Source organism: Diceros bicornis, chromosome 4 (genome assembly GCF_020826845.1).
Source record: "Diceros bicornis minor isolate mBicDic1 chromosome 4, mDicBic1.mat.cur, whole genome shotgun sequence".
Taxonomy (NCBI): Eukaryota; Metazoa; Chordata; class Mammalia; order Perissodactyla; family Rhinocerotidae; genus Diceros; species Diceros bicornis.
Window position 1 is genome coordinate 37,001,640 of NC_080743.1, and position 13,365 is coordinate 37,015,004.

Here is a 13,365-nt window from a genome sequence, read left to right on the forward strand (position 1 = left end):
CCACTAAATTCCGTCACCGTCCCCTCATTATGATCTTCATCCAATCTCTGACCACACCTTCTATCTTTCAAATCTACTCTCACTCTTTTCCCTCCAAATTTTTTTCTCCTGCCTTATCAGTATTTTCAGTCCCTTGTACACCATCGTCCTTTTTTCTCAACTGATTAGGTGCTTCTTGGATTAGTAACATCCCTCCAGCTTAATTCTCATGATCTATCCTTTACTTCATTCACCACTTAATAACATCATCAACTTTGCCCCTTGCCTTTTCCTTGCATCAATCCAATAAATACACTATGGGTGATCAATCCGTATATTTACACGCTCAGTTCCTGCACATGGGTCATTCACTCAGTGTTTGGGTGGAAATTATCCAAATTAGCAGTTTGCTCCATTCACAAATATGGTCTCCAGGCTCAACAAGATCTTGTTATTATTTGGGATCTTTGTACGTGTCACTGGTCAGCTTCTTCTCTCATTCCTAAAACAGTTCCATCAGAGCTTTGCTGACATCCTCTAGCTCCCTGATCTACGATTTTCCTCATCAGTCTAGTCTGTGACCAGACTTGTTCTTACCTTACTCCTTTCAATTTCAGTGGGAAATTTGATTCCTCCATCCTACAGTAAAGATAAATACCTCCACATGTATTCCAGTTTGCATTTGCTCTCATCTCCTCTGACACTTTGATCCACAATGTCATTTTCTCCTCTTTCTATATCTTCAGCTTCTTTTTATTTCCTTTCAGAATATTGTTGCAAAACCATTCTCCTTGCCTATCATATGTTAGGTTCTATGCTAGATGTTTATCTTGCATATTCTTTTAACTAATTTTCTATTGTGCTTCTTTCTAATCCCACCACTCCTTAAAAAGGAGACTTTTCTTTAATTTTCTCCAAATTCTCCCTCTCCATTTTCAACTTATGACATTACACGTTTTTGCTGTTTTTCTTGTTATTTCTTCACCTCTTCATTGAAAGTGGCATTGCAAAAGCCATAATAGAAACTATTTTCTTACTCAACTCTAGCATTTGTGTAGTTAACTTCTTGACTTACTCTCCTTTTGGTTTCTTTGACATCTTGTTATTGGGCTGCCCTTTCCCCAACTTCTTTCCAGGTTGCCCATCTCTTAAATATTTGTATTCTATAAGGTTATCCTCTTCTACCCTTTTTACTTTTTATACTATAGTCTTTTTGGATGATCTCATTCCTTCTCTGTGGTTTGAATTACCACCTGTATGCTGATGGCACAAGTATCAATTTTTTCCACTCAAAATTTTTCCTGAATAACATTTAATGTATTTATCAAAATTGTATCTCCAGGGACTAGACTGCAGTGGATGAGAATGGCTCAGGAGCCAAACTGCCTGGGTTTAATTCTAAGCTTTGCCATTCACTGCTGTGTGTGGTTAGACAAGTTAGTTAATTTACCTGTGTCTAAATTTCCTCATTGGTAAAATTTAAGTTAAAGCAATACTCCATTAATACTGTTGTTGGGAGAATTAAATATTTAGCATATGTATAACACTTAGTGCCTTGCGTAGTAAGTCTTCAATAAATGTTAGCTCTTACTAATGGTTTTAGAGGAGAGAGAAAACATTTGGATTTATATGTCTATTTACTGTAGGTGTTTTATGCAGGCAGTGATTTATTACAAGAGATTCAGTGCTTACAAACCTGTGGAAGGACTGATGGGTGTTCTGTTGGGGCCTCTGAATGACTCCCAGAGCAATAAAGTACTGACAGATCAAGGGAGCAACTGCTCTGAGGCTGCCACTGAAGAGATGTAAGAATCAAGGAGATATAGAAGCCCCCACTGCAACTGCCTTTGATACCCAAGAATCTGGAGAATGGACACTCTTAGACAATCCTAGCATTATGAAGACAGATAAGATGCTGTTGCAGCTGCTGCAGACACAGCTGCTTCTGGAGACACAGTAAAGGTGGAAAATAGGCGCTAACCTCAAGAGAGTTTTAAGAATGTACTATTTAGCTTTCCAACCTCTCCGACAGAAGGACTGTGGGATGGAATTGAGTGGCTAAACCCACAGTAACCCTTGCAGGGGCACCTCCATTCGGATGTTCCACATGTACTTCAAAATCAATTTGTTTATAACTGAATTCATCCTCCTCCTACATTCCACAAATCTACTCTTTTTTAATTGAATTGTGTATCTCAATGAATAGTATCATTACCAGTTTTCTAAATTACAATTCTTAGATTTCCAGAGACTCACTTGCTCTTCATGCAACTCTTCAATCCCCACTATAATATAGTTCAGTTGAAATGACCTTTTTAACCTCATTAGTCTTGTCTGGGTTCTGAATATAGTGCCACTGGTTTGAAGTGGGCCTTCTAATATTTTACTTGGACTGTTAAAATAACCTATAGGTTTCTCTTTATCATTTTAGCTTAGCTCTCTCCTAATCTGTTTTCCATACGTTGTACCGATTGATACTTCTAAACACAACACTGATTATGTCATTCTCCTTTACAGATCCTTCCAAGGCTCCTTATTACCTTCAGAAAAATAGATAAATTTCTTCTCATTGCATAGAGCACCCCCATGACCTGATCATGACCAGTTTGTCCAACCTCTTATCTCACTATTCCTTGCTCGTGCTCCACGGAGCAGGCATACTGACCCACTTAAAGTGCCAAATCAGTACCTTCATAAATACATCTCTGTATGACTGAAATATTCTGACCTCCCTCTCTCGTGTCTCTTCACCTCAGATTTTCCCCTGTAGAGGTCTCCTTGCTGATGGATTACCTATTCCTAGTCAAGATTACGTACCACTGCTATGGTTCATAGGAACAGCTCTATCTTACCACTTATATTGTATGTAATCATTTACCTCTACCTATCTCCCAATTAAACTGCAGGCTCTCTGTATCTGTCTTTCACCTCTGTATCTCTAGTGACTAACACAGAGCTTAGAACACAGTGTTTTGTAAATGTCTGTGTAATGAATGATTGAATAAACTTTTTATATATTATCAGAAAACTTTATTCTTTACTTTTAATATTTCCTAGCCATCACACATAAACACAAAATGAGAAAACTCATCTGTGTAAAAGACTATTCTTCTATTTACTTTGTAAAAATCTGACAATTTTTGTCTCCTGGATGAAAGCAAAGATTCAAAGTGAGTGTTTCTGTGTTTTCCTGAACTGACCTCAGCTCTTTATAGTTGTAGCCACTTTAATTTCCCAATGAGGATGAACAGTAGTATTTATGTTTATGCATGTACAGAATGAAAGAGAGATTTGGACTACAGGGAAAATATTTTAGCAAACTCTAGTTTATAATGGTGATGGTTTCTTTATACACTAATTTATTTCCCCTATTCAAGGCATCTCTATCAGTAACTGAGCAGGTCAGCTTTAATAGCATTGTTAAAAATAATCTATGATCTGGTCAGATAGGGCTGTACTATACACACATAAATATAGCTACATTTATCAAATTGGTTAGTAGTTTTAGCTTTTTAATTATTATTTTTGTTTACCATGAGAGATGATCTGCTGATGGCAACTGATAATCACTGAAAACTATAAGCTTATTGATCTCTCTTTTAAGATTTAATTTTTCTCAGAGGAAAACTTTCTCATACCTTTCTTTCTTTGACCTTACCTCTGAAACCCCATTGTAGTATCTATCAAGAATTCCTCAACCCAAAGTCTGATCTTCAGTGTCTATATTCTTATCTCTCATACCCACTGTGTAAGATGTCGGGCTAATACTGACATATCTTTGATTCTGGACTCCTCACCCCTTTCTCTCAATTTCTGCATCTTCCAGAGTTTCTTCATGAAATATTCACAATTACTTGAAATAAATGAATCTCAGGACATAAAGTTAAGGAAAAGATGCCAGATATAAAATAGTACATCCTGCATGATTCCAATGGTATGAGGTACAAAGTAGACAAAGAAAATCCTGCTATTGAACCACAGGATGGTGGTTACTTTGGAACATAGTGTCAGGAAAGGAACACGAGGAAGATGTCTGGAGCCAGGAAATGTTCTGTTTCGTGATCAAGGTGCTACTTATATGGGTATGTTTAGTTTGTGAAAATTTTCTGTAGCTTAAAAAACTGCAACAGCTTTATGAGGAAATAGTTATTACTATTTCCATTCATGAACGGAGAGTCTGAGGTTCTGTGAGGCTGATGACTTGGTCAAGGTTGCACATTTCTTAAGTGGCAGAGCCAGGATTGGATCCAGGCTGCTGGCCTCCAGGACCCAGGCTGATAACCACTCTGAGGAGTGATACCAGCCTGGTAATTATGGCTCCTGCATGTCAATAAAGGATACTGATATTAGGCCTTTCAGGTCACCTATAATATTGTAGCAGGTATGCCTGTGTCTTTTATATTCAGTCTTTAATGGAAATATTTTACTTAGATCCTAATCTTGGAATTTAATGCATAAAAGTGAAAAATCAACCACACAGAAAGACTGCATTCTAAGTAGCCAATGTTTCATACAACATAAAAAAAAAATAATTTATATACATAAACCAGGATAATATGACACATATCTAAAATACATAAAAGTATAATGTGTGACCCAAACTATGTTAAAAACAATAACTCCTTTACTTGAATGTTTCGTACCTTCAGCATACCTTGAATATATCAACACTGATGAAATTTTGTCACTATTGTGAATACTATGGACATTTCTTAAACAAATATTAAAAATACCTTCTGGAAGACTATAACAAAAAGGGAAACATTTGTCATTACTTTTGAGACCAAAATTTTCCATAAACACTCAGTTGGATTATTTTTTAATAATTTGAACTAGAAATAAGTCATTGAATTATTTTTATTTTTTATAAATATATATACGACATATATACATGTACATGTATGTCTTACAAATAAACAAATTGATAAAAATACTAATTTAATAACCGGTATAAAATAATTGTCAAAGATTAATATATAATCTCTTCTAACTGACTGACTTGTCAACTTTTTCCCATTGAGATGGGAAATGAAATATATTATCAGGATGCACATAGAATAAGTCCTTTTGACTTCCTAGGGAGAAACCTTTGATAAAGTTCTACATGACAGGATGATAAATACGCTGAAAGCTTCAAAAACTCTAAGCATTTTATCCAAAACACTTAAATTAGCTAAAATGAATAATGGAGATTACTTTCAAAGTGGTTTATGACCACATTCTTTGGTAAGTGTTAAGTGGTGTTTTATAAGGTCACCCTCTTGAACTCCATTACTTTAAAGGCATAGAAACACTTATATTCTTAAACGTAAAAGTAGAAGAAACTGTTATTCATCACTATGATATATTTAATAAAGTAACCATTTTTAATTGAGATCAAGAAATAATATTGTTATGAAAATGTTCAAATTGTAAATTTACTTTTCATTGAATTCAGAATTAGCACATGAGCTTTATGTGCTATTGCTTTTAATATATGTTTTAAGACATTAAGTTATTAATTATTGAATATTTATAAAAAGATTGCCCCTTACAAGTGTTATTAGGGTATTAAAGTCCAATAGAAAAATGTATGAACTGTCAAATGATATTCAATTAAATTAACTTAAGCTCTATTTCTCCCTGCTTCTCATAAGAAGTATCAAAGCATTGGAAAATTTCATCTTCAATGAAGGGGGTTATGGGTACAATTCTAAAACACCGGGCCTGAAAGTATCTCTACCAAGATACAATGAAATGTGCAACAAATTGAAGGAAGACATATAGGCGTAATAACCACCTCTCTAGAATACGTGCCCCTTAGATGAAATGACTATTTTCCTAGAGCATTGCCATCTAAAGTATGAAGCAGCCATGGAGAAGCCAATAATTTAGAAAGACTATCCCACAGAATGACAAAGGAAGAGAAGCTGAGAGAGGGGACATGTGGACATGCCATCTATATTTGAGGACTGTGTGATGATGCACTATTTGAGGAAATGACATTTAATCCAAGAACTAAAGGAAAAATAGAAATGAGCTGATTAAAAATGAAAGAATAGTGGGGCATAAAATGTCGCTGGTGGAGAGGGTGTTGGAAGTACAAATTCCGTAAGAATAGTCTTATAAAGCTATATATGTTCTCTAAGTAATTTGAATGTGTACCCTGTTAAGATCCTCTGACAGTGCTTTGACTGGGCCAAGGCCTCCTCGAGTTTCCCAAAGTGAGTTGCAAGCTTGTAGTTGCTGCATTGTGATACAAGGGAGAGTGGAGTTCTCTATCATGTAGAACTCTTTAGGCAAATAAAGAAATACGTCTTCAGAGTAAGTAATGAAAATGATTAAATTTTAATAAATGATCTAAGCAAATTTGAAACAGATTCATCTATAAATGTGGTTGACTATTGACTATTAGTAATCCAGGTAACCATAAAACCTCATATATACCAAAGTGGCTAAGAGTATGCCAGACAGAGGGAACAGTTGCGAGGCCCAATGAATGTTTAGAAAAAATGCAAAATAAAGACATATTGGAAAAAGTATTTGGCAAAATCCAACACTCTTTCATAATAAAAACACTCAACAAATTAGGAATGAAAAAGAATTTTCTTGCCCTGATAAAGGGTTCTTACAAAAATCTTACAGCTAACATCATATTTGAGAGTGAAAGGCTAAAAGCTTTCCACCTGAGATCAGAACCAAGACAAGGATGCGTGTTTTCACCATTTCTATTTAACATTCTACTTGATATAGTAGCCAGGGAAATTATGCTAAGGTCATACACTTATACATGGAAAACCATAAGAAATACACTAATGATCTATTAGAATAAATTAAAATAAATTAGTTTAGCAAACTGGCAGGCTACAAGTTCAGTATAAAACATCAATTTATTTTTATATGCTAATATTGAACAATCTGAAGATGAAATTAAGAAAATCTCATTTATAATGACAGTAAAAAGAATAAAATACATAAGAACCAATTTTTTAAAATTGCAACACATTTACACTGAAAACTACAAAACATTATTCAAAGAAGTTTAAAAGATCTAAATAAATGGAAAGATATTTCATTGTCATGCATCAGAAGACTTAATATTGTTAAGATTGTGCTACTCCCCAAACTAATCTGCAAATTCAATACAGTTCCTATCCAAAGCAAGCTGTTTTTTGTTTGCTTGTTTGTTTTAAAGAAAATAACAAGATGTTTCCTATAATGCTTGTGGAAATGTAAGGGATCCAAATAGCCAAAACAATCTTGGACAAAAATAAAGTTGGAGGAGTCACACTTCATGATTTTAAAGCCTACTACAAGCTTTGGCAATCAAAAGAGTGTGGGATTGGCATAAGTACAGACATATAGATAGACGTAATAGGCTTGAGAATCCAAAAATAAACTGATTGAATCAGTTTGATTGAGTTAATTAATTTCAACAAAGTTGTAGAGATAATTCAATGAAAGAAAAAGTCTTTTCAACGAATGGTACCAGGGCAACTAAATATCCACATTCCAAGATTGAATTTGGACCCCTACCTAGCATCATATACAGAAATTAACTCAAGTGGATCATAGGCCTAAATGCAAGAACTACAACTATAAAACTCATAGAAGAAAGCATTGGAATAGATATCTGTAACCTGAGATTAGGCAATGGTTTCTTAGAAATGACACCGAAAGCACAAGTGACAGAAAAACTATGTAAATTAGACTTAATGAAGTCTATTATTTTAATGAAAATAAAAACTTTTGTGCTTCAAGGGATACCATGAAGAAAATGAAAAGCCAACCCACAGAACAAAGTATTTGCAAATCACATATCTGAGAAGGGACCTGCATCCAGAATATAAAGCACACTTACAAGTCAACAATAAAAGGCAAATAATGCAACTAAAAAAGCAGAGGGGCAAATCATTATAATAGATATTTCCCTAAAGAAGATATACAAATGGCCAGTAAACACATGAAAAGACGCCCAATATCATTAGTCATTAGAGAAGTGCAAATCAAAACCACAATGTGATGCCGCTTCATACCCACTATGATGGCTAAAATCAAGGCATAAACAAGTGCTGGTAAAGATGTGGAGAAATTGGGACCTTCACACGGTGCTGATGGGAATGTAAGATGGTGCAGCCACTTTCGAAAACAGTTTGGTAGTTCCTCAAAATGCTAAACCTAGAGTTACTATATAATTCAGCAATTCCACTCTTCAGTATATACTCAAAAAACAATGAATACATAAGTCCAAACAAAAACTTGTACGATAATTTTAGCAATATTATTCATAAGAGCAAAAAAGTGGAAGTAATCTAATTGTCCATCAACTAATGGATAGATAAACAAAATCTGGCATTTCCACACAGTGGGTTATTATTTGGCAATAAAAAAGAATGGAGTACTGATGCATGATATAACATAGATCAGTCTTCAAAACGTATTGCTCAGTGAAAGGAGCAATTGTATGATTCCATTTACATAAAATGTGCAGTATAGAAAAATCCATAGAGATAGAAAGTGGATTAGTGGTTGCCTAGGACTGGAATGAGGGAAGAGGAGTAGGAATAGGAAATGGCTGCTAATGCGAATGCGGTTTCTTTCCAGAGTGTTGAAAATATTCTAAAATTAAATTGTGGTGACGGTTTCACGATTCTTTGAATACATGAAAAACCCTTAATTGTATACCTTAAATTGCTTAATTTTATGGTATATGAAATATATCTCAATAAAGGTTTAAAAATAAAAAATAAAATGGAAGAAAACTTTCCTGATTCATGTGGTATTTTATAGGCCAACCAAAAACGAATAAAAAACAAAAAACTAAAAAACATTTTTTTGAAGGATTTCAAGGATAAGTAAAGCATCAGTCTGAGTTTGACAGAATAAGACCCTTCTGTACATCCTCTGCCTGAATGGGGGGGGCTCTAAAGTCTAGGTATAACATAAAAGCAACTCTCTAAATACAAAGAAGAGTGAAGAGAAGGAGACAGATTCTGATGGGAATTATACACTCACTTAAGAGGGCCAGGTAGGTAGCAAACCATTTAATCTTTTTGGCCCAGAGAACTGAAAAAAGTGAAGTCAAAAGTCATGAATGTCCAAGAAGGTGGGGGAATCCTCAAAGAGAAAAAGCCACAAGAGTTTTTCAGTCCTGTCTACTCACATTTCTGATTTACCCTTCAAACATGCATACACAGAACAATCTCTAAGCAGCTCAATCCAAGACAGTCTGAGCAGAGCTATTATGATCTGAGACCCTGTAAATACCGGGCAGTAAAGCAGCAGAAAGACTGAGGTGGGGGGGCCCTCTGGCTTGGAGAAGAGACAGGAGCTACACAACTAAATTCAATAGGTCTGGCTTTTAGTCTGAGGCTGAGCAGCAGTTGTAAGGTTGTTGAGAGCACACCTGGATAATAAGTTTGCTGGCCTGGGGAACGAGAAAAGAGAAGCTAGGAACCATGAGCACTGAAGAAAGTGAGAAAATCCCAGAAGTCAGAGAGGAGAATCCTCAAAATATCCCACATTTGTGACTTATTTATTTATTTATTTTTGGTTGGGAGGGAGTTGGATTTACTGGTATTTTGTTCATGATTTTTGTGTATTACTCATGAATAAGATGTGCCTTTTAAGTTTTCTTTCTAATACTGGTTTGTTTGCTTTTGCGATCAAGATGTTATTGCCTCATGGATTGATTTAGGAAACTTTCCGTCTTTTGCTATTTTCTGAAACAGTTGCTATAACATAACAATTGTCTGTTCCTGGAAAATTTGGTAGATCTGCCCTGTAAAATCATGTTGACTGGTTCTTTTTTATAACAAGGAAATTTTTGACGTCGATTAAATTTATAAAATGATTATAAATAAATCTGCTCATGTTGTCTAGTTTTTCTTCAATTACAGTAATTTGTATTTGTCTAGACTATAGTTCGTTTTTATAATTTTTTCAAATTTATTGTCAAGCTGTCTAATATCACTTTATTTTTAAATATGTTCTATGTCTATATCTATTTGCACTTTGAAACTTCCTAATTATGTTTATTTATTTTCTCTCTTTTTTCTGAATCAGTCATGCTAAAGAATGATTTTACTAGAATTTTCAATAGAATAGCTTTTGATTTAGTTGTTCCTTCTCCTTTTTCTTTTTCATTAATATTATCTCTTTATTATAGCCTTCCTTCTACTTATAGTAGGTTTACAATGTTGTTCATTTCCTAACTTCCTCTCTTTCTTTTTTTGTTTTTGCATATAGATGGTTTTCTTTATTCTTTTTAATTTTTTTCCAGCTTTATTGAGATGTGATTGACATATAACATTGTATAAGTTTAAGGTATACAACATGATGATTTGATACATGTATATACGGTGAAATGATTACCACAATAAGGTTAATTAATACTTCCATCACCTCACATAATCACCATTTTTTGTGTGTGTGGTAAGAATATTTAAGATCTGCTCTCTTAGCAACTTGCAAGTATGTAATACAGTATTGTTAACTACAGTTAGACCCTCAGAACTTATCCATCTTATATCTGGAAGCTTGTACCCTTTGACCAACTGACTCTTGAACCACATGTATGCAGAACTGACTTAAAGCAGCCCAGCTAAAGACAAAAGATCTGACCTAACACCAGAGTAGCAAAGAGTTTGCTGTTCAAGCTCACTCAAGAAAAATCTTTGTGAAAACAATATTTGACACAGAAAAAATATAGAATCCAGAATATCCACAACTTAACTTTCAGAGTTCAGGGTGTAATCCTTAATTTACCCAACAAACCAAGAACCAAGAAAATGGATTACACTTCTAAGAGAAAAGAAAATCAATTGAATCTGCCCAAGAAATGAACCACATGTTGAAACTGATTAAAAAAGATGTTAATCTATCCTTAATGAAGTAAAACAAAATACGTCTTCTATGCACAAAGCCTTGGCAGAAAAATTAGAACTGTTAACAGAGAAATAAAAACAATTAAAAAAATAACCAATTAGAAATTCTAGTACTGAAAAACACAATGTTTAAAAAAACATTGAATGGACCTAACAGTCAATGGACGTGACTGAGGAAAGAGTGAGTGAACTTGAAGTCCGATGAAGAGAAATTATTCTGTGTAAATAGGGAGGGGAAAAAATTAAAATAATGAACAGAGCCCCAGGGACCTGTTAAAGGATATTGAGTGATCTAATATAACTGTAATTGGAATACCAGGAGAAGAGAGAGAGAGAGAGAATTGATGAAATAGTGATCAAATTGTCGCAAATTTAATGAAAACCAGGGAATTTCAGATCTGAGATGATAAATGAACATCAAGCAGAATATACACAAAGAAGCCCCTGCTGAGATGCATCAGAATCAAACTGAAGATAAAGAAAAAATCTTGGAAGCAGAAAGAGAAAAATAACACATTACATACAAAAAAAAACAAGGATATCATCAAAAACGGGCCTCTCGTCATATACTAAGGAAGCCAGACAAAGTATTTCTCCCTTCTTTTTAATTTTTTTAGAGAGGAAGACTAGCCCTGAGCTAACATCTATTGCCAGTCTTCCTCCTTTTGCTTGAGGAAGATTGTCGCTGAGCTAACATCTGTGCCAACCCTCCTCTGTTTTGTATGTAGGTCGCTGCCACAGCATGGCTTGATGAGCAGTGTGTAGCTCCGCACCCAAGATCCAAACTTGTGAACCCTGGGCTGCCAAAGCAGAGTGCGTGAACTCAACCACTATGCCACCGGGCTGTCCCGTTCTATCATTTTTAAAATGATAGACTCAAACAAACAACAACAAAAGTAATGGTTTACTCAGAGTTCTAGCTCCAGCAAAAATATAATTCAAGATAAAACATGAAATAGAACATTTTTAGAAATAGAAAAGTAGGAAAATATGCAGCCAGAAGACCTGTGCTACAAAGAATGCCAACGGAATTTCTTCAAGCTAAAGGGAAATTATGTCAGGAGACACAGATCTTCAGAAGAGAATAGAAAAGCACTGGAAATAGTATCTGGGTAAAGGCAAAAGATTACATTTTTTGGCCTTTTCTCTCTCTTTTTGGCCATTTATAAAACTGTTTAAAACTAAAACCACAACATTGTCTTGTGGAGTTGTGATGTATTTAGTTGCAATACATATAACATAAAGGATGAGTGAGTGTACGGGACTATAAATTTACAAGATGTCTATATTTTACAGGAAGTATTTATTTCCTGTAAGTAGACTAGGAAAAGCTAAAGATGTCGATTTATCTCTAGGGCAAAAACGATAACACCAACAGAAAAATTAAAACGGAGTTCTAAATATACTCAAATAAAGCAAAAACAAAAAACGAAAAACAGGAGGAGCAAACAACAAATGTAGAAAAGTAGAACTTCAATATTGAAAGGAAATAATTGACAGAATTATAAAGAAAAAATAGACAACAATTCAACCATAGGTGGAGATTTTAACACCTTCTTCAGCAGTTGATAAAACAACTGGCTAAAAAAATCAGCAAAGACAGATCTTAAGAACACTATGAACCACCTTGACTTAGTTGACATTTATAGAAGACTTCCTCAAAAATGTCACAACAGGGCAGGCCCCGTGGCTTAGCGGCTAAGTGCACGCGTTCTGCTACTGGCGGCCCGGGTTCAGATCCTGGGCGCGCACTGACGCACCGCTTCTCCGGCCGTGCTGAGGCCACGTCCCACATACAGCAACTAGAAGGATCTGCAACTATGACGTACAACTATCTACTGGGGCTTTGGGGGAGAGGGGGAAGGAGGAGCATTGGCAATAGATGTTAGCTCAGAGCCGGTCTTCCTCAGCAAAAAGAGGAGGATTAGCACCGATGTTAGCTCAGGGCTGATCTCCCTCACAAAAAACAACAAAAAAAGTCACAATACACATACTTTTCAAGTGCACATGGTATATTTGCAAAGATAGACTATGCACCTTAAAAGAGTCTAAATCAATTTTTAAATATTGAAATCACACAGAGTATGTTCTTTGACCACAATAGAATTTAATTAGAAATCTAAAAAGTAAGATAACCAACAAATGCTCAAATATTTGGAAATTTAGCAGCACTCATAGATGTTCATTGAGTAAAAGAAATTACAAAATATTTGGACTGAATGACCTCTAAATTAACATACTTTTATTGTAGTAAACTTACGTTACTTAACTATTTAGTCTTTTCAATTAATGACTTCCACTATCACATGGGGAATCTGAGCTCTCTTCACCAGCTGCTGCCCACCTCCACCTTTCTCTCACACACAAGCGTATTCACAACAAAATCATTTGTAGGCATACAGTTCACCTGGCTGGACAGTGTGTGACCTGTGATAAAGCTATGCGAATTTTCTTTTAAACAGTTAAAAACTCATATTCCCAGATAGTCTAATTAACCACTAACAACGTTCTTGCAGCAGTC

General features: G+C 35.0%; 1 long non-coding RNA gene across 3 annotated transcripts in view; it reads right to left on the reverse strand.

The window, feature by feature from the left end:
• Positions 1-13,365, reverse strand: part of LOC131404215 (uncharacterized) — a 300,648-nt gene that overhangs the window by 14,997 nt on the left and 272,286 nt on the right. Inside the window, exon 1 of one of the 3 annotated variants that reach the window (XR_009219752.1) lies at positions 6,124-6,175. The exons of the other annotated variants lie outside the window; for them this stretch is intronic. This is a non-coding gene — a long non-coding RNA (uncharacterized LOC131404215). Of the gene's footprint in view, positions 1-6,123; positions 6,176-13,365 lie in introns of those variants that run through there. 3 annotated transcript variants of the gene reach the window in all.